The sequence below is a fragment of the Giraffa tippelskirchi genome, chromosome 11 (assembly GCF_054371585.1).
Source record: "Giraffa tippelskirchi isolate mGirTip1 chromosome 11, T2T-mGirTip1v1.2.pri, whole genome shotgun sequence".
Lineage (NCBI taxonomy): Eukaryota > Metazoa > Chordata > Mammalia > Artiodactyla > Giraffidae > Giraffa > Giraffa tippelskirchi.
Genome location: NC_137285.1, coordinates 31,549,885 through 31,577,683, shown reverse-complemented (window position 1 = coordinate 31,577,683; position 27,799 = coordinate 31,549,885). Strand labels below are relative to the sequence as shown.

Genomic DNA, 27,799 nt, shown 5'->3' with positions numbered 1-27,799 from the left:
CAGAGTTCTAATGATCTGAAAAAGTTAGTGCAGATACCTAAAAACTTGTGTTCATACTCTACAAGCTCTAAAGTTACAATATCAATAAGGAGATGCTCACCAACAAGGAGAATACTCCAGTAGGGGTGATGATCCTGTAAATAAAAGCTATATTGTGATGCAGTAAAAGCTGCAAATAGGGTAAATTTAAATACAGCTAGTATTGATTTAACTCATCGTCAAGCAGTGCTGTTAAGTGTTTTACATGTATTAACTCATTTAATTTTCAAAGCGCAACAAGAAGGTGCCATTATAAGATTCATTTTACAGATAAGAACCTGAGATGAAAAATTACATAACTCTCCAAAAATCAGTCAGCAAGGATCAGAGATAGAATTTGAGTTAAGCGATTGGATGCCAGTCTTAACCTTCACCACTGTGATAGCTGGTGCTCACTGGTGCTACTGAACAAGTATTGAACTTGGAGAGGGATGGCTATGGACTTTGTTTTGACCAATGATAAATGAGCAGTGATGTGTCATTTTCATCATCAACTGTGGGGAACAGGTGATCATTGGTGTATTTACCAAGTAAAGCTTCCATTGCCAGGATGCCTGAGCAGTTACAATGAGCAGAAAACTCCTGTGAACCCGCACTGTTACGTGTCACACAGATGAGAATTAAAGACTTATTATGTTAAGCCTATTTAGATTTTGGAACTATTTATTACCACAACCCTGACACAGACAAACTGCCTATACAATTATGAGGTTCATTCAGAATCAATTAATCCAGCTTACAGAAGGGACTTAGAATGCATCATTTACCCAGTGAAGGCAGGACACAGGAAGAAAAAAAAAAAAGTATGAAACATCCAAAAGCAAAAAAGCATGAAGCTATTATGAACTGAAAGTAGTTGAGAGGACTAAAGATATTCACATTAAGATAAGGCCATAAAGTGCACAGTCAGTCTTGTAAATTCTGACTTCTTTAAGGATTGACTTTTTTCTACAATCCATTTTTTAAAGTCATGGTAAATGAAGAGTCCTAAATTACTTATTAGTGTCTATACTTAGGGATGTCAAAGCATCCTTAATTTCATTAAGTCTAGTGTTGGGGGTTTCATTCAGTTTCAGTGTTGTCACAAAATAACAACAAAATTTTTGAGTGAGATCTATTCTAAGCAGTCACACAAGCCTGTAGTAGCAGAAGGTAAACTTGCAATACTGATCCCCAGTATTTTTTGCTTCTTTCTCATTCCACTTTTCATTTACTTCAAATTTGTAGATAAGTGGAAATAGTTTGGTAGCATATTGTTTTAAGGATGGAGTCACAAACTGTTAAGCTATTTTCTGATGGTGTAAATATTCAATACGAATGAGCTCAATACTCCAACACCTCCACACCAGGAAACTTAGAGTTCCAAGTTGTAGAACAGTTCCCATTATTCTACAGGCTTTGACAATTATTTGTCACTTTATGTGACATGTAATAGCATTATGAAAATTGCACTAATTATTTCTGAATTTTAGTTGCATATTATTCCCTTTGATGAAGGCACTCTGTCTAATTAAAGATGAACATTCACTACTTATTTTTTCATATATGGAGATCAGTATTTCTTTCTCAGTTGCTAGAAATCATCCATGAACTATTTTTAGAAAACTTTGCCATGGTAAACTACTTTTTCTAAACAAACATTGCTTTGAAATGGGATCACCCACAGCAAACTGCATTGGGAAGATGTGATAGACACACGTGTTTACATCAATTTAAGGACAATGAAATTCAACAAGATCTACTTTTTCAGCACTGAACTTAGAGGCAGAAAGTTTTGCTGAAATCTCAACTTGAGTCTGAATCTGAATCTATCTCTGTCTCTCTTGTGTGCAAATCCAGCCTATAATTGCCTATTCCCTGCTATTGCCTTCCTGGAAAATTGGACAATTGATAGGATATTGAAGGTGGTTCTGCAAGATGAAAAAAAAGAAAAAAAGAGTCAAAAATATCACGAAAGTTCCTATGAATATAGAAAATCTTTCACCGTGGGTTTCTTGAGAGTACCACCTTCCTAGCTAATGAAAAGTTAGGCATTGTTACACTTTCTCCATATGTTGCCTTCAGTATTATTACTCTTCCTTCCCCTTACACACCTCTCCAGAAACATGCACTTTCATACATCACTTTTTGCATTTTGCACATCACAAAATTTTTCATTCAATCACATTTTCTTTTTCGAAGCTTCTTCAAACCATCTCTAATTTTACCCATCTGGTCACGCAGTGTGTCTAAAAGCCCATACAATTCATTTTTCATCACGTTGACAGATTGGCTTCAATTTCAGCTTCTTTCTCCTCAGTCAGCATTTCTCCTCACCCGTGCATGAGCTGCCCAGGAACAGAAGCTGTGGCTGCAGCCTGTACAGAGAAGCCTTCAGTTCTTTCTTGGGAGTAGGTTTGATATAAGTAAATTTTAAAGTGTTTAGGTCTTTTAGCATGTAATGCTAAATGATCCATTTCTAGTCATTCTACTTTCTAATCCAGTTCCTAAAGGCACATTGCTGTAAGAAAAAGAAAAAACAAACAAACAAAGTTTATAAATAATGTGCCTCATTTCCTCGCATCTCAGTGCAGATAAGAAATGATTGAATGAAACTTCTTCAATCCTAAGAGAACAGTAAGTCATGAATCCGTGTCTTTAAATTCTAACATCTGAAATTGTCCAGTGAAGAGTTCTCCCTTTTCTGAGATCTTTTCTCATAACTCTTTGCCCTTCTCTGCCCTGCTTCTTCCTCAGGAGACTGACTGATGTGAGCTCACATCACCTGGACAGTTCATTCTTATCTCTTTATCTATTTTTTTTAATTGAAGTATAGTTGATCTAAAATTTTGTGTTAATTCTAGCATACAGCAAAGTGACTCAGATAGATATATATGTAATTGTAGAAATATTATATATATACACATCTATTCTTTTTCAGAATAGAACATGAAAACATGGAACAACAGACTGGTTCCAAATAGGAAAAGGAGTATGTCAAGGCTGTATATTGTCACCCTGCTTATTTAACTTATATGCAGAGTGCATCATGAGAAACACTGGGCTGAAGGAAGCACAAGCTGGAATCAAGATTGCCGGGAGAAATATCAATAACCTCAGATATGCAGATGACATCACCCTTATGGCCGAAAGCAAAGAAGAACTAAAGAGCCTTGTGATGAAAATGAAAGAGGAGAGTGAAAAAGTTGGCTTAAAACCCAACATTTAGAAAACTAATCTGGTCCCATCACTTCATGGCAAATAGATGGGGAACAGTGGAAACAGTAACAGATTTTATTTTGGGGGGCTCCAAAATCACTGCAGATGGTGACTGCAGCCATGAAATTAAAAGATCCTTGAAAGAAAAGCTATGACCAACCTAGACAGCATATTAAAGCAGAGATATCACTTTGCCAACAAAGGTCCATCTAGTAAAAGCTATGGCTTTTCCAGTAGTCATGTATGGATGTGAGAGTTGGACTATAAAGAAAGCTAAGCACCAAAGAATTGATACTTTTGAACTGTGGTGTTGGAGAAGACTCTTGAGAGTCCCTTGGACTGCAAGGAGATCCAACCAGTCCATCCTAAAGGAAATCAGTCCCAAATATTCATTGGAAGGACTGATGCTGAAGCTGAAACTCCCAATACTTTGGCTACCTAATGCGAAGAACTGACTCATTTGAAAAGACCCTGATGCTGGGAAAGACTGAAGGCAGAAGGAGAAGGAGATGACAGAGGATGAGATGGTTGGATGGCATCACCAACTTAATGGACATGAGTTTGAGTCAACTCTGGGAGCTGGTGATGGACAGGGAAGCCTGGCGTGCTGCAGTCCATGGGGTTGCAAAGAGTCGGACACGACTGAGCAACTGAACTGAACTGAACTGATTCTTTTTCAGACTTTTTTCCTTCATAGGTTATTATAAAATATTGCGTATAGATCCCTGTGCTATATACAGTATGTCCTTGTTGTTTATATATTTCAGTATATATATATATATATATGTTAATCCCAACCTCCTAATTCATCCCTTTCCACTCCCTTTCCCCTTTGGTAACCACAAGTTTGTTTTCTATGTCTCTAGGTCTCTTTCTGTTTGGTATATAAGTTCATTTGTATCACTTTTTCTGGCTGCATATGTAAGTGGCATCATGATATTTGTCTTTGTCTGACTTACTTCACTTAATATGATAATCTCTAGGTTCATCCATGTTGCTGCGATAGCATTATTTCATTATTTTTATGGCTGAGTAATATTCCATTCCATGTATACACCACATCTTCTTTATCCATTCATCTGTTAATGGACACTTAGGTTGCTTCCATATCTTGCCTATTGTAAATAATGATGCTATAAATATGGGGGTGCATGTATATTTTTGAATTATGGTTTTCTCCAGGTATATGCTGAGGAGTGGGTTTGCAGGATCATATCTATTTTTAGTTTTTTTAAGGAAACTCCATACTGCTCTCCATAATGGCTACCTGACTTCTGATTGGGCTTAACCAATGGGCTTTATTAGCAGGAAGAAAAAGAAGCTGAGGTATTTTGTCCCCCTGTCTATCCACTCTGGGCCACTCTTATAGTGATGGCTGCATTTTTTCATGGGCTCAGCTGTTAACTGTGATTCATTTTCTTTAGTTTCATCTCTCACTGAGCTCTGTTGATATTATTTCCTCTCCTTGCCTACTCAGGACTAAAAATGCTAACAGCTTCCTGTTGTTACTAATGTCTTGATATCTCAACACTCCTTATTAATAAATTCTCTTAAGCCCATACATCCAAACACACACATCACATCTCTGTAAGTAGTCTCTCCATCAAACTATCTTGCATCACTTGAGTTAAATTTTGTTTTCCACTGGGTGCTAGCTGATGTAGTCAGCTTACTTGGTTGCTGTGTAAATTATGTGTCACTTCAGTGGAAGCCACTGCCAGACAATCATCCTAAAGAGTAAAGCAAAGTGACCCATCTCTCAAAGAGATGCTTGTACGCTGTGTTCACAGCAGTGTTATTCACAATAGGTAGAATGTGGAAACAACCCAAGTGTCCATCTTCAGATGAATGAATAAGCAAAATGTGGTACATACACACAATGGAATATAATTCAATCTTAAAAAGGGAGGAAGCTCATGCTACAACATGGATTAACCTTAAGAACACTATTTCATTATAAACCAATATAATATAAACATTTGATAAACCAATCAGAAGAGATAAATACATTATGAGTCCACTAGAGAAGTCAAAATCACAGACTCATAAAGTACAATGGCAATTTCTAAGGGCTCTGGGAAGGGAAGATAGGGAGTTATTGTGTAATGTGTGATAAGCTTCACTTTTGCAAGATGGAAAGAGTTCTGAAGATGGATGGTGGTGAAGGTTGCATAAAAATATGAATGTACTTAACACTACTGAACTGCACATTTTAAAACGGTTAACATGTACATTTAAAAGTGGTTATTGTAACATAAACCTTGCTAGCTGTATTGTACTACAATAAAAAAATTGGAAAAAAAGAAAAGATAGCAAAACTTGGTGAAGTATTGTGAGAATTAATCCATGTAAGGCTCTTAGCCCCGTGCCTAAGAAAAGCACACATTCATGGTCATGATAGTTCTGCTGTCCTTGCTGCATTTCTTTTTTTAGCTTTAACATCCTTATGATAACAAATGACAGTTTTAATGATGGTGTTATTTCATTTTCATGCTGAAGAACACTGTGTGTGGAATATTGCACCCTTCAGAGATACTGTATCCTTCACAGATACTGTGTCACGTGACCATTGTTTTAGAGGATGCTGAAGGAAGTGTGGAGGAAGGTGTCTCTGAATAAGGATGCACATGGAGGTTTCCACAGAGGAGGCAATTTTTCAGCTGAATTCTGGTAGACCAGCAGAAGCTATGGTGCTTTGTTCTGAATTCCATCACTACAGATTTAAAATCAAATTAAAACAACAGTTGCGAAGTATCATTGTAAAGATCAGCACACCTCAAAGGCAAATACGTAAGCAAATGCATTTCTTAAAGACAAAAGACATTGTTAAGAAACATTTGCCAATCTTTTGATTGACTAGCATTTAAACCCTTCCCCCGTGTGCGAGAATTTTCAGGACAGACTCGGCATTCCATTCCAAAAACTTAAGATTTGTAAGTTTTTGACCTCCCTGGGAGTAGGTCAATATGACCTATGATTTGCCAAAGAGACTCAATGTCTTAGACTTTTAACAGGGAACTGATGACACAAGGAATTATGAGATAAAGCAAAAAGCTATGACATTGAAAGCAGTTGGAACAAGGTCAAGATTCTGGACAGGAAAAGAAGACTATGTAAACACATGATACATTCCATGAAGAAAGGATGACCATGCGATGGAGCTAAAAACCCAGGGAGCACAGCCAAAGCCATAAAGAATTATTCCATACCTTGAGAATGAATTAATCTTCAAACATTTGCCTAGCTGGATTCCAGAATTTCCATCAAGCAATGACTTCCTCATGCATTCCATTTCCCCACTCCCTTTATTAACAGAAATTGCTATAATAAATAGACTATGTCTATCCCACCTTTGTTCATTGGCTGTGGAGACCAGAAGGGCGGGAAAGGGAGGAGCAGATAATCTGTCTCTTTAGTTTCACAGGTCTACAGATTGAATGGATATATACTTAAGGAGCTGTATTTAAGGAACTGTCCTTGATGATGAGGACTTTCCTGGTGGCTCAGAGGTTAAAGCGTCTGCCTCCAATGCGGGAGACCTGGGTTCGATCCCTGGGTCGGGAAGATCCTCTGGAGAAGGAAATGGCAAACCACTCCAGTATTCTTGCCTGGAGAATCCCATGGACGGAGGAGCCTGGTAGGCTACGGTCCATGGGGTCGCAAAGAGTCGGACATGACTGAGCGACTTCCCTTCCCTTCCCTTCCCTTCCTTGATGATGAATCCAATCCACACCTGGATCTAATTTGGTGAGGTTCTGGATTTTAAGCTAATGCTACATGCTGCTAAATTGCTTCAGTCATGTCTGACTCTGTGTGACCCCATAGACAGCAGCCCACCAGGCTCCTCTGTCCCTGGGATTCTCCAGGCAAGAATACTGGAGTGGGTTGCCATTCCTAAAATTTGGGGAGTTATTGGTTGGAGTGAATGTATTTGCATGTGAAAAGGACATGAATTATTGGGATCTAGAGGATGTACTATAGAAAGGAGTTTCTAAGATGCCTCCCAATAGTTCTTCTGGTATTCAAGCCCAGTTTGATATGCTCCAGTTGAGTGTTGGCTGGATTTACTGACTCTTACAGTAGAAACAGAGAACTGGGGCTCCCAAATCTTAAGCTCTCTCTTGCCTTCTCTTTCGCTCCTTCTGAAGTAAATTGGTTACCATGTTGTGAACTGCCTTGTGGAGATATTCATATGGTAAAGAACAGAGAGAGGTCTCCAGACAACATCCAGCAATGAAATGACTCCTTAGTTCAACAGTCTGCAAAACTGGATTTTCCCAAGAACCGCCTGGATAAATTTGAAATTTTTTCCTCTCTCAGATGAGCCTTCTGATGAAACCACAACCTCAGCCAGTGGCTTGATGGGGACTTCAGAAGAGAATTTGACCTAGCACTACCCAGCTGAGTTGCACACATAGTCCTAACTCAGAGAAACCATGAGAAAATAAATGATTGTTGCTTCCAAATTTGGAGGTAATTTGCCACACAGTACAATGTAATAAATATGCTGCTTTTAAAAGTCTAATCTAATTCATCTAATTAGTTCATTAGATAATGTTAAAAATTGAAAATAATCAAGAAATAACATTATTTTCTTATTATTTAAAAACATAAGGGGTTCCCAAGTGGCACAGTGGTAAAGAATCCACCTACCAATGCAGGAAATGCAAGATACTTGGGTTTGAACCCTGAGTTGGGAAGATGCCCTGGAGAAGGAAATGGCAACCCATTCCAGTATTCTTGCCTGGAAAACTCCATGACAGAGGAGCCTGGCGGGCTATAGATCCTGGGTTGTGAAGAGTTGGACATGACTGAGAGACTGAGCTCACAGCACAGGTAACAAAGTTGAAAGTGGTCGCCTCTGTGTCTCAGGACTAGGGAATAGAAAGGGGTGAGGAGAGAGCCTCTACTTTTTCATTAAAACCTTTGACTTTCGAAAGTTTGCCTCACATTTCTAAAAACCTCTTCCAGAAAATATCCCTTCTCCAGGGTTTCTGAAGAGCCAAGTCTTCATTTTAAGATCTCAAAATTGCATAGCATTGTATAGTATTAGCAGCATTTCAAACGCATTACTTCTGTAATTCTCTCATTCTCTTCAATAGAAGGTGAGAATAGAGCCAATTTTTACATTGTCCTGAAAGCAGAAGAAAAGCACCTGCCAAGAAAAACACTCTGCAACTCTTTGGTGAGCAGTAAATTCACAAAAAGTCAAATATGACATACTGAAACTATTTGAGTGGTCTGACACAATGAATCTGCAAAGAAAAAAAAAATAGACACGTGAGAAAAACTCAAGAAAAGCACTCATAAACTAAAACAAAAAAATCAATGTCATTTAATGGGTCTTGCTTGATTTAACTTCTTTCGTTGAAGTCATATGGCTTTCTTTGCTTTTCCCTTTTCCCTTTGAACAATAGCTTACATGTATAACCATGTTAAAAACACAGAAATCAAGAGAAATGGCAAGGCCCAAAGGACCAGGTAAAATGCTAGGATTTGAAGGAATTGGATTGAAACATCATCCCTGACCTTCTTGAGGTTGCACAAACTCAAGCTAATTAAAAAACCTTCCATGTAGTAAAAATGAAAATAATTATGCACCTCATAAGGCTGTGTTGGAACTAACAAATAAAATGGATCATAAAGCACTTAAGAAAATAGAACCAAAAGGCTGGGAACTACACTATACTAACAATATTTTGGTGTCTTCCTTTAATCTTCATAGTGGAAAAACATTGACTACAGACCTAAAAGCATAGAAATGGAAAAAAATGGCTGACAATTTCCAAAGCAAACCTCTCTCCTTAAAAGAAGTGCAAAGGTTTACTAGTCAAATATAATTAAAATGAAAAAAAAAAAAAGTCTCCCAGACAGAAGCACGGCAAGTAATGAAAATAAAAACTATAATAACCCACCACCTTTGTGATTTATTGAGGACTTACTATATGCCAGGCATTGTGCCCAGCACTGTGCTTTCATTATTTACTCATCAAAACACACCCACTAGTTAGGTATCTTTATACCTATCTTATTAAAAAAAAGGAACTTAATAATTAAAGGTCACACAGTAAGTAGTTGAGCTGATATCCAAATAAGGATCCACCTGAACTTAAAATCTGGTAGGTTTATATGTGGGATCTAAAAAAAGTGATGCAAATGAACATATTTACAAAATAGAAACAGACTCACAGACATAGAAAACACACCTATGGTTACCAAAAGGGAAAGGGCATGGAGGGAAAAATTAGGAGTTTGGGATTAACAGATACACTACTATACATAAAATAGATAAACAACAAGGACCCACTGTATAGCACAGGGAATTATATTCAATATCTTTTAATTACCTATAATGGAGAAGAATCTGAAAAAGAAGAATGGGTATATGTATAAATGAATCACTTTGCTCTATACCTTAGACTTTACAAATCAACTATACTTCAATCAAAAAAATTAAAGCACACACACACAAAAATCTGGTAGGCAAGAAACAGAACACTGGGAATATAAATGTCCTGAAAAAATGTTTGTTGTTACAACAAAGAGAAAGATTTCAAATTCCTTGTGAAGAAACACACAAAACACCCTTGTCAGTGGCCCCCATCCTAGGCTCCACTGGGAAAACTTAGGCAAGCATTTCATGTCTGAAGCTGCCATGCCATCCAAGCCACACAACAGAACCAAGACCAGCCAAGCATCTTGAAATCAATCATCCGCTGGCTGGCATTGTCCAATGGGGAAAGTGAAAGGACCAGTGTAAACAGAAAGGGTGGTTATTAGCTGCATCAGATTCTCTTTCCTTTCAGTTGCCAATTGAATTGAAATTCTCTCAAGTCTTTCAATTTTTTAATTGTCAAGTAGATTCAAACCTACAGAAAAGTTGTGAGAATAGTACTTGCAAGCCCTTCATGCAGATTCCCTAATTGTTAAACTTGACCTCATTTGGCCCATCAATCTCTTTCTTCCTTTAGAGAGAGGAAGAAAGGTGTGTTGACTCATTACCCTCATTACTCATGACCAAAGGAGTAGTGTATGCTTCTTCCCTCCAAAATAAGGGATTATATTACTATTACCATACACTCCTCCCAGTCAGGAAATGAGCACTGATACAATGAAGTGAAATGAAGTGAAGTAAAAGTCACTCAGTTGTGTCCAACCCTTTGTGACCCCATGAACTATACAGGCCATGGAATTCTCCAGCCCACAAGTCACCCCTCTATCCATGAGGATTCTCCAGGCAAGAATCCTGGAGTGGGTAGCCATTCCCTTCTCCAGGAGATCTTCCCAACCCAGGGATCGAACCCAGGCCTCCTACATTGCAAGCAGATTCTTTGCCAGCTGAGCCACCAAGGAAGCCCAGTTGACACAATCCTACCATCCAGTTCAATTCACAGGTTTACACTGGAGAAATCTGGCATATACCAGCTGGTAATTGCAATCAAGGTGCACAACACTCAGGAGATCATTGTCACCTTGCTGGCATTCCTGCTGTGGATGTGTGGCTTGGTCCTGGTCAAGAAACAGTAGATGCAGTCAGCTTGTAGAAAGGAAGACCTGTGTTCTTAGGCTGTCAAGGAGCACAGACAGGAAAAATCTAAAGAACCATTCCAGAACAAAGGACACTCAAAAGACAGGACAAGTCAAAGAAATATGTGTTTGCAGGTGGAATCCTAGACTAGAAAAGTAAAAGAGCCACTGTTTAGACAGATGGCTAGTTTGACGCCCATAGATGGCCCCGTTTGAATGGTGTCTGTGAATTGGAATTCCACCTGCAAACACGTATTGCTTTTGCTCATAAAGTCTTTTGAGTGTCCTTTGTTCTGGAATGATCTCCTTAGTGTTGACCAGTCCCAAGGTGAGGTGCATGTTGATGGCGTGATCCAGCTGGTATGTGCCAGATTTCTCCAGTATAAATCTGTGATTTTCCCCCTTTATATGTGATTACTGTTTGGAGGAGAGACACAGATTCTCTCTTCATACCATTTGACCCAGGAGTATGCAAAGAATTTGAGTGGTGAGAGCAAACAGAGGCAGAGAAGAGCAGATTCAAATAGCACTGTTAATTCACATGTGTGGCAAATCCCTGAAATGAAGATCAAAACCTCTGCTTCTGGAAATATGACTCCACGTGGTCCAGCTCTACTGTGATTCCTCTGGTTCCTGAATCTGAGGAGTTCAGCTTTTCCTGAGTTTGGGCTTTGGGCATCCTTGAGATTCCCTTGGGCCTGGGTCAGGTTCCTAGGAAACACGCTATGCACCAGAAATTTGTGTGTACAGTTGCCAATCCTACAAGGAGGTCTGGAGGTGGAATGGCCCTTCAGAGTTGGCCTGACTTGAAGCAAAGAGGCCTGAGTCTTCTATCCTCTACATGGACCAGTCATTAGGGGAAGGTCTCCCCAGTGATAGGAAGTGTCTGGGTGAGACAATTCCCACTGGCAAGGACAATTCCGAGACAGCTCAGCTGGGAACCATCACAGCCAATACTCCAACCAGGGAGAGAATGAATGTCTCCAACTTGGAGGGGACAGCTGCCAGACTCACCACCTTGTCGATTAAAGCCCATCCTTTGTACCACTTAGATCTGATTGCATCATATAGTAATTATACTCTCCTGGGAAGAAAGCCTTCAGAGTTTTAATTAGCATTTTTTCCAAGGAAACTTGCAAAAGAACACATTATAACAACCACTGAAGCCAGTCTTAGGACTGTAACTGAATCCATCTTCTTCCTCATCCACTATCTCACGACTCTGTGAGATAGTGGTCTAAATAACGTATCTCAATGCAACCCAAACCCTCATCCTTGAGGGATCTGATCCCCTAGACATTAGGCCCTTTTCAGTTTACAGTTGCTGCACTTGTCTATTTGTCATTAAAACTGTATATCCAGGGGCTTCCCTGGTGGCTCAGTGGGAAAGACTCTGCCTTTCACTGCAGGGGACACAGGTTCCATCCCTGGTTTGGGAAGATTCCATATGCTGTGGAGCAACTAAACCCATGCACCACAACTACTGGGCCCATGCACCTACAGCCTGTATTCCACAACAAAGAGAAGCCACCACAATGAGAAGGGCATGCGCTGCAACTAGACAGCAGCCCTCACTCTCCACACCTAGAGAAAAGCCTGCACAACAACAAAGACCCAGCAGAGCCAAAAATAAATAAATAAAATCAAAATTGAGTGTCCAGAGATGCCCCAGCAGATCATCTGAGTGTTATGTGGGTTCTTCCTGCTACCATCTTGTAAGAGCCTCCCTCCTGGCTCTTGATGACCAAGGTCAACTTCCCTGCCAATATGATGGCTCCGTTCCTTGCCTGTTAGTCTCTTAACACAAGAAGTCCAAAGTGACCATATGACAGCTGAACATTTAAAGGAGATCTTCCTGTCCTCTGATGGAAGTGGTCAGTACCTAAAATTTCAGGAAAAAGAAGCATGGGTTTCCCAAGTGGATCATTAAGTCTTGTAGTGATCAGGGTCATTTCTGCCTCTGAGATTAGTGATTGATTTGCTGTACATACCACAGACTGAAGAATACTGCCTTACTCTCAGTTTTAGCTGCAGATGGGCACCTGAGTTGAGTCTTCTAAGTTTCATTCCATCACTCCATTGTGCCAGGATATTCTGAATGGTGCGGTATCTTCATGATCAATGCAGTTCTAGGGTCATGAGCCCATTGTCCATCTCCTTCCTAGATGTGTGCCCTTTGGTCTGAGGTGATGTGATTTGGGTTACCATGTTGGTGGATCAAGCCTTCAGACAGCGAAGCCCTGCAAGTAAGGAAAGCATATCCATCCTTAGAATATGTATCATCTCCAGTTGAAAAAAATAGCTGTCCCTTTCACGGCAGAAAGAATTAAATCGCAATCAACCCACCACCAACTGGCTTATTGACCTCCTCAGAGAATCATGCCCTGTTGTGGGGTTCAATGCTGATCTCCGTGGCTGGCACATTGGATGTTCAGTAGTAATAGTCACTAGATCAACTTTGTGAGTGACAAGTCATGCATTGGGGGCCATGCATGATCTTTACCCCACCACAATGACTCCTACATTCTACCAGCAATAGCAATGGATAATAGGGCCTGGCTGACACTGAGGGTTTCCTTGGTGGGTAGCATCCCCTGTGTAGTAGATATGCTCTAGTGGGAAGTAAGAGCTACAAGAGCTAAAGAGTTACAAGAATCTTTATACTTTATGCCCATTTCTACATGGTCAGATATCCTGGTCCTTGATTTTCAAATCCTTCTCCTTCAGTCTGTGCTTTAATAGTAAGCCATTTGCCACTAGTGCTTCCCTGGTAGCTCAGCTGATAAAGAATCCACCTGCAATGGAGGAGACCCTGGTTCAATTCCTGGGTCAGGAAGATCCCCTGGAGAAGGAATAGGCTACCCACTTCTGTATTTGGGGGCTTCTCTGATGGCTCAGATGGTAGAGAAAGAATCTGCCTGCAATGTGGGAGATTTGGGTTCAATCCCTGGATTGTGAGGATCCCTAGGAGGAGTGTGTGGCAACCTACTCTAGTATTCTTGCCTGGAGAATCCCCATAGATAAAGGGCGCTTGTGGCCTACAGTTCATGGGGTTGCAAAGAGTTGGACACGACTGAGCGACTAAGCACAAGCACAGCGCATTTGCCACGAATCAGCAATCTGTTGTGACACAGAGCTCAACTCTCTTGTTATAAAACACTCAGAGAGGCAGTAATTCCCCTCCATTGCTGTCTTTCAGTGGCCCCCTCTGTCATGAAGCAACAGTCTGCTTTCAACCTGCATCCATGTACTAAGCTGATTTACCCATAAACCAAGCTAGAACTTTTCTGCCTTAGTTAGCTTGGTATAAGCAATAGTAAGAACTGGAAATGGAACAACAGACTGGTCCCAAATAGGGAAAGGAGTATGTCAAGGCTGTCTATTGTCACCCTGCTTATTTAACTTGTATGCGGAGTACATCATGAGAAATGCTGGGTTGGAGGAAGCACAAGCTGGAATCAAGATTGCCAGGAGAAATATCAATAACTTCAGATATGCAGATGAGACCACCCTTATGGCAGAAAGAGAAGAAGAACTAAAGAGCCTCTTGATGAGAGTAAAAGAATTGGCTTAAAACTCAACATTTAGAAAATGAAGATCATGGCATCTGGTCTCATCACTTCATGGCAAATAGACAGGAAAACAGTGGAAACAGTAACAGACTTTATTTTGGGGGCTCCAAAATCACTGCAGATGGTGAGTGCAGCCATGAAATTAAAAGATGCTTGCTACTTGGAAGAAAAGTTATGACCAATCTAGACAGTATATTAAAAAGCAGAGACATTACTTTGCCAACAAAGGTCCGTCTAGTCAAAGCTATGGTTTTCCCAGTAGTCGTGTATGGATGTGAGAGTTGGAGTATAAAGAAAGCTGAGCGCCACAGAATTGATGCTTTTGAACTGTGGTGTTGGAAAAGACTCTTGAGAGTCCCTTGGACTGCAAGGAGAGCCAACCAGTCCATCCTAAAGGAAATCAGTCCTAAATATTCCTTGGAAGGACTGATGCTGAAGCTGAAACTCCAATACTTTGGCCACCTGATATGAAGAACTGACTCATTTGAAAAGACCCTGATGCTGGGAAAGACTGAAGGCGGAAGGAGAAGGGGATGACAGAGGATGAGATGGTTGGATGGCATCACCGACTCAATGGACACGAGTTTGAGTTAACTCTGGAGGATGGTGATGGACAGGGAGGCCTGGCGTGCTGCAGTCCATAGGGTTGCAAAGAGTCAGACACAACTGAGCAACTGAACTGACTGACAGCTTGTTATAGAACGTCCTCTATGAGGCTATAGGAGTGAGCAAAGGGATTTATGCCAGTGTAGGAGTGGTAGTTGGCAGGAGTTTCTATACTTCCTGTGCCTTCTGGCCCTGCTCATGACTGATCATAAATGTATCATTTCCATCTGTTGCTAAATTGTTGCTGATCCTGCACATCAAGGACTTGGTGGGTCTGACCGAACCTAGCTCACAGTGGACAACTAACTCTAACACCAGGCTCAGACACACCATCTCTAGCAAGGCATGATATTTTGTTTCCCATTACAGGTAGCCCTTCAGAATTGTCCCAAATTGAAGCAAAGTAGATAGGCATTCTGACTTCAACATCAACCAGTTAATAAATATAAGCAAGAATGTATTCTATTGGGTTTTTTTTTTTAATTCTTAATTGGAAGACAATTGCTTAACAATGTTGTGTTGTTATCTGCCATACAACATTGTGAATCAGCCGTAGGTATACATATATTCCCTCCCTCTTGAGCCTCCCTCCTACTCCACCATCCCACCCCTCTGGGTCATCACAGAGCACCCCAGGCTGGGATTTCTGTGTTATATAGCAACTTCCCACTAGCTATCAGTTTTACACATGGTAATGCATATATTTAAATGCTACTCTCAATTCATCCCATCCTCTCCTTCCCCTGCTGTGCCCACAAGTCTGTTCTCTGAGTCTGTGTCTATATTCCTGCCCTAAAAATAGATCCATCAGTACCATTTTTCTAGATGAGGGATGTATTCTGAATGATGTAACTCCCTTCTGCTGGGAGCAGTTCCTGGGGACGGACTCAGCTGTGAACCATGTGTATCTGGAGCAGCATGACTCTTGTCTTACAGGAGGCAGCTTTTCAGCATACCACAGTATCCACTACAAATAGCTTAAGACTATTTTCTTTCTCTAAAATAGCCTAGCTAAAACCACAAATGTAACATATGAGATCTGAATCAAAAACAACAGTACTGACTATTTTCGAACAAGAGTTCACAGTTTGGGGAAGAAAATGGGTGAAGTTTTTTTCCTCTTTTTCTACTTGTTTTTTATCATGGTAAAGTATATGTAACATAAAATTTACCATCGCAACCACTTTTAAATGTGCAGTTCAATGGTATTGAATACATTCATATTGTGCAACCATCACCAGAATCAATCTCCAGAAATCTTTTTATCTTGCAAAACTAGAATTCTATACACATAATTGTCCATAATACATAACAGTAACTTCCCATTTCCCCTCCTCCACCCAGTCCTTGGAAATCAGTATTTGACTTTCTGTCTCTGTGATTTTGACTACTGTAGACCCCTCATAATTGTGGAATCATATAGTATTAGTCTTTTCATGACTGGATTATTACACTTAGCAAAATGTCCTCAAGGTTCATCTACATTATAGCATGTGTCAAAATTCCCTTCCTCTTTAAGGCTGAATGTTATTCCACTGTATGTTTAGACCACATCTGGCTTCTCCATTCATCTGTCAATGGACTCTTCTGTTGCTTCCATGTTTCAGCTACTATGAACATGAGAGTAAAAATCTCTTCAAAACCCTACTTTCAATTATTTTGGGTATATTCCCAGATGTGGAATTGCTGGATCATATTGTAATCCTATTTTTAATTTTTTGAGGAACTGCCATATAGTTTTCTATAGTGGTTGCACTATTTACATCCTTAACAACAGTATACAGTGGTTTGAATCTCTCTATATAATTGGCAATGATTGTCACTTTCTGTTTTTATAATGTTAGCCATTCTAATGGGTGTCAAGTGTTATCATGTGCTTTTGATGTGCATTTCCCTAATGATTACTGATGCTGAGCATCTTTTCATGTGCTTCTTGGCCAATTGGATATGTTCTTTGGAAAAATGTCTATTCAAGTCCCTTGCCCACTCTGAACGAGGCTGTCTGATTTTTTTGTTGAAAATGGGTAGATTTTTAAAACCAATATTCAACGTTGAATTCAAAAAGCTTTAATTTCTCCAGCCTAAAACATATACAAAGAATTAAAGTAATGGTAATACATTAGTCCAAATGTGGTATTGCAGACTTTTTGAGTTAGGATAGAAATAATTTTTTTTTTTATTAACTACAATTACATTTCTATATGAAATGCTGGGTTTGATGAATCACAAGCTGGAATCAAGATTTTCGGGAGAAATATCAACAACCTCAGATACGCAGATGATACCTCTCTAATGGCAGAAAGTGAAGAGAAACCAAAGAGCCTCTTGATGAGGTTGAAAGAGGAGAATGAAAAATTTGGCTTAAAACTCAACATTCAAAAAACTAAGATCATAGCATCTGGTCCCATCACTTCATGGCAAATAGAAGGGGGGAAAGTGGAGGCAGTGACAAATTTTATTTTCTTGGGCTCCAAAATCACTTCAAACAGTGACTGCAGTCAAGCAGAGGCATCACTTTGCTGACAAAGGTCCCTATAGTCAAAGTTATGGTTTTTCTAGTAGTCATCTACAGATGTGAGAGTTGGACAATAAAGACCATAAAGAAGGCTGAGCACCAAAGAATTCATGCTTTCAAATTGTGGTGCCAGGGAAAATTCTTGAGAATCCCTTGGACAGCAAAGAGATCAAACCAGTTAATCCTAAAGGAAATCAACCCTGAATATTCATTGGAAAGACTGTTGCTAAAGTTGAAGCTCTAATACTTTGACCACATGATACAAACAGCAGACTCATTAGAAAAGATCCTGATGCTTGGAAAGATTAAAGCAAAATGAGAAGTGGACAGCAGAGAATCTGAGCAAACTCTGGGAGACAGTGAAGGACGGGGAGCCTGGTGTGCTGCAATCTACAGAGTCACAGAGTCAAACAGGACTTAGCAACTGAGCAACAACAACAAAATGACCATGAATTCATATTTAAAATGTTATCACCTCCCTCTTCATCCCATCCCTCCGTTTCACATATGATAATTTACATGCTTCCATGCCATTCTCCCATATCATCCTGCCCTCGCCCTCTCCCTTAGAGTCCATAATACTGTTCTATTTATCTGTGTCTCTTTTGATGTCTACTGTATTGGTGTTTTTCTTCCTGGCTTACTTCACTCTGTATAATAGGCTCCAGTTTCATCCACCTCATTAGAACTGATTTGAATGCATTCTTTTCAATGGCTGAGTAATATTCCATTGTGTATATGTACCACAGCTTCCTTATCTATTCATCTGCTAATGGGCATCTAGGCTGCTTCCATGTCCTGGCTATTATAAACAGTGCTGCGATGAACATTGGGGTACACGTGTCTCTTTCAAGTCTGGTTTCCTCAGTGTGTATGCCCAGCAGTGGGATCGCTGGGTTATATGGCAGTTCTATTTCCAGTTGGAGGGAGGTAGAAGGGGGGTTCTGGAAGGGGAAAACATGTACACCCATGGTGGATTCATGTCAATATATGGCAAAACAAATACAATATTGTAAAGTTAAAAAATAAAAAATAAACTAATTAAAAAAAATAAAAATAAAATAAAATGTTATCACCACTAAAGACGGTTCCAACTTAAATTCTATTTCAAAGATTCATTTTGTAACCAAAAGTGGGGTCCAACTGCTTGCTGCTCAAAAAGCCAATAAAGAAGCTGGATTGGTAGAAAGGAAAGTTTGCTTTATTTTGGATGCCAGCAACCCTGGTTGGGGGGAAGGGAGCTGGAGGAGGGAGAACTTTGGTCCAAAAGCCCATTGCCCCCCAACTACCACCAGTGGACAAGAGCTTTTGAAGGCTGACAAAGAGGGCTACATGCAGAAACAGTGCAGTCAGCTCAGACAGTCATCTTAAAATTGGTCAACGGTGGTCTGACCAGCATGGTCTTAATTGTTTTAAGTACAGTTAATCTTCAGTTCCAGGGTTGGTTTGTTTCCATTTCTTTGAGGCCCATTCTCTGAACTGTGGCAACTTATGTCACGGCTGCAGCCTGGTCATCACGTAGTTAACTTCTTCCACCCGGTAGGGGTTTCAGTATCTGCAAAATAGCTCACAGGATATGGCTCAGAATATTATCGATAGCCCTTGAGAAGGAACTGGAGATACTTGACTTTGCTTAATGACTAACCTTTTTTGTTGTTTGGTCTCCTTTGACTATCTTCCTTTGTTTCTGCATTTTCTCACTTCTCTGATTAAACTTATTCTTTGGCTAAATTTTTTCCACAGACAAAAAGCGGGCAGAGAGCACAGGGAACAAGGACCATAGGGTCTTGCTCCATTTTAATTTGAAACCCCAAAACCAGCCTCTTATTGAGGCAGTGCTATGCCTGGTGGTCACAGCCCTAAGGCTAGTCCACAAAAGCCTAATACAGAAAAAAAAAAAAAAAGTACAAAAAATAAGCTACCAGATAAAATTAGTTTTCTATAACAAAAACAGTGACTTAAAAGAAGAGACATAGTGGCCTAGAAGCAGTAAAAAAAAAAAAAAAAAAAAGGATACCCTTTCTGATAAGTGGTAAGAAAGAAAGGTAGAATGAAGCATCCATAATATTCTCTCTTCTCTGTCTTATCCTGTCCTGATCATTACAGGCATACCTATTTTATTTGACTGCACTCACTGTTTCCTTTAGCATTTTCTGTGGCCTTCTATTGTCACTTATCTCATTATTTTAATATCTTATTTGTCTGCCATTTTATGCATTCTGTACCCAGCATCTTTCTAAAGCACCATGTGCATTAAATACATGCTTGATAAAGGATTGACTGAATAAATGAAGATGTCAGGAACAGGAACTCATTACCCTGGTGAACTATCCTGGTTTTCTTGTCACCTTTAAAAATGACACCTAGAAACTCAGTGTCATCCAGAGAATGAGAAATTGAAAACTGATGAAGCACAACATCTTTTCAGGACAACTTACTAACCTGAATTTTCTACAAACCTATTTTATTTCTCCTCTCTGAGTTTACATCCAACACAAGGGTGGCAGCCCGAGGGCTGGTGGGAATCATACGTCTGTTTCTCCTGCAAAGACTGTGACAGTGTTTAAAAAAAAAAAAAAGCAGCCCTATAACAAAACTGCACTTATCTATGACACAGAAACAGACTCACAGACATGGAGAACAAACATGCGGCGCCCAGGGGGAGGTGGGGGAGGAGCTAGGGTGGATTGAGAGTTTGGGATTAGCAGATGCAAACTATTACACAAAGGATGGATAAACAGCAAGGTCCTACTGTATAGCACAGGGAATTATATTCAACAGCGTTAGTCACTCAGTCCATATCCAACTCTTTGTGACCCCATGGAGTGTAGTCCACTAGGCTCCTCTATCCATGGAATTCTCCAGGCAAGAGTACTGGAGTGGGTGACCATTCCTTTCTCCAGGGGATCTTCCCCACCCAGGGATTGAACCTGAATCTCCAGCATTGCAAGCAGAGTCTTTACTGTCTGAGCCACTAGGGAAGCCTATGATAAACCATAATGGAAAAGAAAATTTTAAAAAGATGCGTATGTATGTATAACTGAGTTACTTTGTTGTACAGTAGAAATTGGCACAATATTATAATTCAACTATACTTCAGTAAATATAATCTCTCTTTTTAATGTATGTAAGGCATTCATATTACAAATCCCCTTCAACCATGTCCACCAACCATAAAAACTACATGTTAGTTCTTAGCTTCCTCATTACAAATGGACTGTCCTTCTCTTGTCCAGTCCCTGGAAACCTTCAAATTCCTTCTGTTGGTAAAGGCGCTTCAATTTTTTTTCTCATTCTTATGCTCTCCAAGCCATTCCCTGAAGCTTATCTTTTTTTCACAGCTAAACAGCTCATCTACTCCAAAGAGAAATTCTGCCACTTGCGTGGGATTTAGAAGAGGATACAGTCTGCTAGGAGTTTAAATAACAAACTGTTTTTCCTTCACACAAAGACTAGTCCGGTATGATAGACAATTCTTAGGGGGTTTCCCATCTCAAGAGGCTCCGATCCTCTGTGAGAACCCCCATATATGTGGGAATGGTGGGTGGGGCCACGTCTGTCCTCTGTAACTCTTCCCCACTCTCAGCCATGTCTGCAGAGCCTCAAGGGGGCCCCCTGATGGAAACTGGAAGGCTTGGGACCAGGAATTAAACACAGGGCCTGAAGTCAGAGAGAGCCTTGTGAAAGCCTATGGTGAGGCTGGTCTGCTGTTTTGTTTTTTTATATACAATTTAATCTAATAATTGAAAATATACTCAGAGAGATTAAAAGTCACACAAGATTCAGATTTTTTAAAATGCCCCCCAAAAAGGAATTGATATGTGGCATCACACTACAAAACTAAACTTAGCTAAAGACACATTATTGATTTTCTTAAACTACGGGTTTTTTTTAAAGTATTGAGAAATTAACAGTTTATAAAAATAAGGTAAAAATTTCAGGTGGGAGCAGAAAGTTAAAACCATGTTGTACCTTGGCAAAGTCTTTTAAAATGTCATGCCCTTAAAATAATGTCTTATGAGATTGTTCTTAGGCTGAATCATACGCAAGATAACTCTCAAGCCATTTCACTTTGTTTTTGTCCCCATGCTGGCTTCAAAGTTGTCCCTGGGGGACAAAATTAATCTCAGTTAAGAACCATTGTCGGCGCTTCCCAGGTGGTGCTACTGGTTAAGAACCCGCCTATCAATGCAGGAGACATAAGAGATGCTGGTTGGATTGCTGTGTCAGGAAGATCCCCTGAAGGAGGGCATGGCAACCCACTCTAGTATTCTTGCCTGGAGAATCCCATGGACAGAGGAGCCTGGCAGGCTGCCATCCATAGGGTCGCAGAGTCAGACACGACTGCAGCAGCTTAGCACACATGCACAAGAACCACTGTCCCCTACGTTTGCACGTGCTCAGCTGCTAAGTCATGTCTGACACTTCGCATCACTATGGACTGTAGCCCGCCAGGCTCCTCTGTTCATGGATTTTCCAGGCGAGAATACTGAAGTGGGTTGCCTTTTCCTTCTCCAGGGTGGTCTGCTCTTTTTTGTATCCAGTGGGTACCCCAAAGTTTGCTGCTTAAACCAGGTAGTGTTAATTTTTATTACTTTTTCCTAAAAAGCCTCTGATGAACAAACCCTTCAGATAACCCCCACACACACACACACAAAACACACACACAAACACAAATTCTCAGGACAGAAAAATCAGCACTTTTTTATTTTTTAGAAAATTCAGGTCAGCCTGTGTCCTCTGGTCAAGGAGGGAGTCAGCCACTATTGCCAGAAAATGAAATGATCGTGGATTCTCTCCTATCCAATCGAGATGCATTCATTTTATGGAGCAATTCAAAACATCTTGTTACACCTCATATCGAAATTACTGATGTGAGAGGCTTCCAGTTACTTCTAGGAGTGTCAGTAATTCATCCCAGGTGAAGTGCAGAATTGAAATCGTGATTCTAGGATGGCCAAGCAAGATCTTCTAGGAACACCTACCTGCATCATAACATTACTTAAATGATTTGGGGAAGGTGGGGGTTTCCAAAAGTTGCTATCTTTTTTTAAAATTTCCTTGGCTTCCCAGCATCTTCATTTCCAGAAAGACACTAAGAAAGGCTGCTGTTCAGACTCTGACCTATTACAGAGATGAAACCAGCTGTGTGCACAAGGCTGTTTCCTCTGTTAATCAAGTCACTGGTCCTTCTACGCCCTTGAATTTCAGAGTGAAACTTACAAATAATCAGATATTAACATTTAAAATATGTACTCTCCTTCTGTCCGCCAGAAGGTAATGAGCAGTCTTAAGTCACTCAGACTGAGTTTCCATGTCCTAATTGCCCCCAAATTAAATAAAAAGCTCCCTACATCCCTTCTGCTGCTCAGTGAAAACAGGATAAAATATGGCCCATCCTAATAAGCCAGCAAGCGTGAGCTTTCCTCCCCCCTCCTTTCCTCCTCAACCCCAGACTTCCATTCTGTTCCAAACAGCGCTAACTTTCTCTGCCTCTTTATCTCCATAGAAATCAAATCGCCATAGCTCAAATTCATGTCGCAGAGAGAATTTTCTGCTATTAGAAAGAAAGATTGTCTTCCCTTTTGCTATGACGAGTTTTTTGTTTTATTTCTTTAATGCAAGATTGTGGGGGTGTGGAGGTGGGAGAAAGACAGGATGGTTTGAATTGCAGGACTATTTAAGCCATAATATTTAATTTCAGACTTTGTCCTTTACAGCCTGTTACTTCAGCTGCCATTTCTCTCTCCCCTTGCCTCATTTTCTCTTGGAAATTGATCTCATTGTTCTTGTCTGAATAAAAAGGCCCAGGCTCGGGGCATTTCAATTGGCTTTGGTTCAAGAATAAAAGATCCCTTTTAAAGTGAAAATCATGGTTTTTGCCAATTCAAATCTCATTACTCATTCCCCTCCCAGGCCGAGCGGCAAAGCCAGAGGCTGCACCCATTGGGATGCTTGCACACCGCTAAGAGGTCTTGCAAGCCACCGCTTCCCTGACAGTCTCTGCTGTGTGATCTGTGGGTCCATGGGGAGACCCCAGAATGCTCCTCAGAGGGGTCTTCAATGGACAGCAGCAAGCAAAATCCTATGTATCTCTGTGACTTTTGCACTTGACTTTGTTTTCTGCATCACTCTTAACTATCTAAATAGAAATGTGTGCTAAGTCTTTTCAGTCGTGTCTGACTCTTTGTAATCCCATGGACCGTAGCCCTCCAGGCTCCCTGTCCATGGGATTCTCTAGGCAAGAACACTGGAGTGGGTTTCCATTTCCTTCTCCAGGGGAATCTTCCTGACTCAAGGATTGAACCAGCATTTCTTATATGTCTCCTACATTGGCAGGCAGATTCTTTTACCGCAAGCGCCACAGTTGTCACCAATTTATATGGGAAAATGGACATGCAAGCTTATTTAGAAGGTAAGGCATCCTGAGTAGGTAAGAAGCAACAGTGTCCCTGGCTCCCTGTGTCTGGAATGCCTGCTGGAGGACCGTGCACACCGGGAACAGAGCTCCTGCTCGGCTGTTTCTCCTAATAATGATCCACCTTTCATCATCTCCCCCAATAATACTACCCTCAATCCCCTAATCCTCCTTTTATTAGCATCCAGAGACCCTTCACGTTTAGACTTCTATGCTCTATAGGTAGTGAACTAGCTAGAATTCAGAGAATTAAAAGATGGTCATTTCAAACAGGATTGTGGAAAGCAAGTGTGGTAAAAATCAGCAACTGGGGAATCTGGGCGATAAGTACACAGAAGTTTGTTCTTCTATTCTTACAACTTTTCTCTACATGTGAAATTGTTTCAAAATAAAATGCTGCCCCAAAATAGCATCGTCTTCCAAGCCTATGACAAAATTCTGGACTCATCGTAATCTGAGGTGATGTTTGCAGAGGTCATTAGAAGTACCCAGGGACTTCCCTGGTGGCTCAGACAATAAAGAATCTGCCTGCAATGCAGACGACTTGGGTTTGATCCCTGGGTCAGAGAGATCCCCTGGAGAAGGGAATGGCTACCCATTCCAGTATTGTTGCCTGGTGAATTCCATGGACAGAGGAGCCTGACGGGCTTCAGTCCATGGGGTTGCAAAGAATCAGACATGACTGAGCAATTTTCATTACTACTTAGAACCACAGAGAGCCCCAGAGAGAGAAAAGTGATCAGGATTGAAGTTAAAAAAAAAAAAAATCACCCCTGAGTTAAAGATGGAAGCAGATTAAAGATTTTATTACAGGAATATATTCTGTGCTTGAGTTTATGAGTGTAGTTTCACAGCAGCAGGCACAAGGAGAAGTTTTGTTTATGAAACTCCAAGCTTTCCCTCCAAGACCATGAAATATCTCCAAACAAACCACCAAGATGGTCCTTGATCTTTATATCAGCACTGGGCCAACCAATCTAGTGACAAATTAAAATACAGTCCAGAGACAGAGTAAAATGAGCAAAGGACTCACCCACACCCAACAGAGATGGCAAAATTTAATCAATAATGATCTGCTTCTAAGTTGCTTCAGTCATGTTCAACTCTTCCCAACCCTCTGGACAGTAGCCGGCCAGGCTCCTCTGTTTATGGGATTCTCCAGGCAAGAATACCTGAGTGGGTTGCCATGCCCTCCTCCAGGGGATCTTCCCAACCCAGGGATAGAACCTGTGTCTCTTGTGTTTCTTGCATTGGCAAGCAGGTTCTTTAACACTGGCACTACCTGAGAAGCCCAATCAATAATGATAATAGTCCCTTATTAACAAAAAATTTTTTATAAGGATGGAGTGGCTGGGATTGAAAGGAAGTGAAATTCTGTTTCTGGGTGCCCTGGCATTACAGATGATGAGCCAGGTGAACTAGCAGTGTGTTGCCTTTGGGACATAAAGAGATTAGGCTGAAAATAGTTAAATTAAATAGCAAACAGGTGCACAGTTTCTATACATCCCACAGTGTGGAGCTGGCATGGGTGAAACTTTCTTCGATATCCAAAATCCTTTCAGTTTATCAAGGCTCAGTTCAAATTGCCTATCCTTTTTGAACTTTTTCCTGGCTAAATAAATCTACTAAGAACACGGCACAGGTGCAAGAGAGAGAGACCAACTATTTTTTAAACCAGGATGTAATAGAATTTGCTGTTTCATGGAGCAGCTTTCAGGGCAGAGCCTTTGGGGAAAATGTTACCAAATAGAAAAATATTTGAAGCAATTTGGGAGTTCATTTGGAGCCTGCCCCTGGGGTAAATATCACCTAAAGCTCAAAAATATGGGCCCAAGATCACACGAATATAGAAAAAAATCGGAAAGTTCCTACATTTCTTCTCTTAACTGTACCTGAAAAACAAAATTGGTAAAATAGAGGATAGATTTTATTATTACAGTCAGTTCATCTAACCAATAAAATAACCAATGTCCACAAGGAAAAATAAATGCCCCCAAATAGACTAATGACTCATGCTGGATCAAACTCATGGCTCCAATTGAGGGTTGGTGTAACCTAGCCAGTAAGGCGCAACTCTGGAGCCAGGTGCTGGGGTCTGAATTTTGCCTCTGCTGCTTACTGGCTGTGTAAACTTGGACAAGTCACTTAACAGCTCTGAGCCTCAGTTTCCTCATACTGCTGCTAAGTTGCTTCAGTCGTGTCCAACTCTGTGCGACCCCATAGACAGCAGCCCAACAGGCTCCCCTGTCCCTGGGATTCTCCAGGCAAGAACACTGGAGTGGGCTGCCATTTCCTTCTCCAATGCATGAAAGTGAAAAGTGAAAGTGAAGTCACTCAGTCGTGTCCGACTCTTCGCGACCCCATGGACTGCAGCCTACCAGGCTCCTCCGTCCATGGGATTTTCCAAGCAAGAGTACTGGAGTGGGTTGCCATTGCCTTTCCTCATACGAAATAGCAGTAAAATAGTACATGGTCTGTTTGACTATTATAATATTAATGAGTGTAAATTATGTAAAGCTCTTGGAACTCTGCCAAGTACATACTAAGTGCCATAGGATTATTAGCCATTATTAGTAAAACCTTAAAAGTAAACTCTATAATTTAAATGATTAGGTGATGGGATAAAAACTATTCAAAGGTTTACTTTTTTAGGACTATGGAGAACTGGATTCAAGTCCTTACTCCATATTTATGTCTGTGTGACTTGAAGTCTCTTCTATAGACATAAATAATAAACATGAATGATAAGGTCCACCTGTGCTATATGGAGGATAATCTAAGAGATAAGACTGGTAGAGGGGTGTATGATTTAGGAGCCTATCTGAAGATGACCCAAAGGAGAGATGGGCATAATTTGAACCATACTGGCAGTTTAGATGATGAGAAGTGTTGGAATTCAAATTTGGAGGTGGGTTGAACAGGAACAGAAGGAAAAGAGAGCAAGGTACTCCTCCAGTGTCTGGCCTGAGCAACCCAATGGATGGTGTTACTTTTTAAGAAAGACAGTTTAAGAGAGAAGCAGCTTTGGGGAAAGAGAAATCAAAAGTTCAGTTCTGGACATGCTCATTTGAAAGTTCCAGTTTACAGGAACATAGAGAATAGCCTCCCCAAAAGGGAGGGGGTTGGGGGAGGGATGGAGTGGGCGGTTAGGGTCAACAGATGCCAACTATTATATATAGGATGGATAAACAAGAAGGTCTTACTGTATAGGAAATTCAATATCCTATGATAAGCCAGAATGGAAAAAAATATTTTAAAAAAGAATGTTTATATATGTATGGCTGAATCAGTTTCTATGCAGCAGAAATTAATGCAACATTGTACATCAACTGTACCTCAGTTAAAAATTATTTAAAAAAAGAAAGTTGTAATTCAATATCCTAGTGGAGACTCAGGCAGAGAGTTGGATGTATGAAAACAACAATCAAGGCAGAAGTTAAGGGTCACAATATAAACTTAAGAGGTATTAATATCTAATGCCCTCCCAATATTTAATTCAAGAGGGTCCAAAAAGAGAAGAAGGTCAAAGACCAAGCACTGACTGAATCAGCTCAACGTTTAGAGATCCAGTAGGAGCCGGTGAAAAGAAACTGATGATTAATAACCAGGACAGTGTGAGGCCACGGAACCCAGGACAAGACAGTTTCCAGTAGCAGCAACACTCCAGCTTTGGACATCAGACCAAAGAGCCCCATTTGAAGACAAAAGAATATCTGTCCCCATCCTAATTGTACGATATTTTTAAAATATTTATTTATTTAATTGACTGCTCTGGGTCTTGGTTGCAGCATGTGAGATCTAGTTCCCTGACCAGGGAGGGAACCCCGGCCCTTTACACTGGGAGTGCAGAGTTTTAGCCATTGGACCACCAGGGAAGTCTCCCTCATCCTAATTTTAAAACAGTTAATTATACATCATACACTT

The 27,799-nt window shown here is 40.5% G+C and overlaps 1 long non-coding RNA gene across 1 annotated transcript in view; it reads right to left on the bottom strand.

Moving 5' to 3' along the window:
• Positions 1-687: 687 nt before the first annotated feature.
• The window catches only part of LOC145526899 (uncharacterized), a 41,552-nt gene continuing 14,440 nt past the window's right edge, over positions 688-27,799 (bottom strand). Inside the window, exons 2-3 of the long non-coding RNA XR_014069284.1 lie at positions 12,756-13,004; positions 688-2,539 (exon numbers count right to left, since the gene is read on the bottom strand). This is a non-coding gene — a long non-coding RNA (uncharacterized LOC145526899). The remainder of the gene's footprint in view (positions 2,540-12,755; positions 13,005-27,799) is intronic.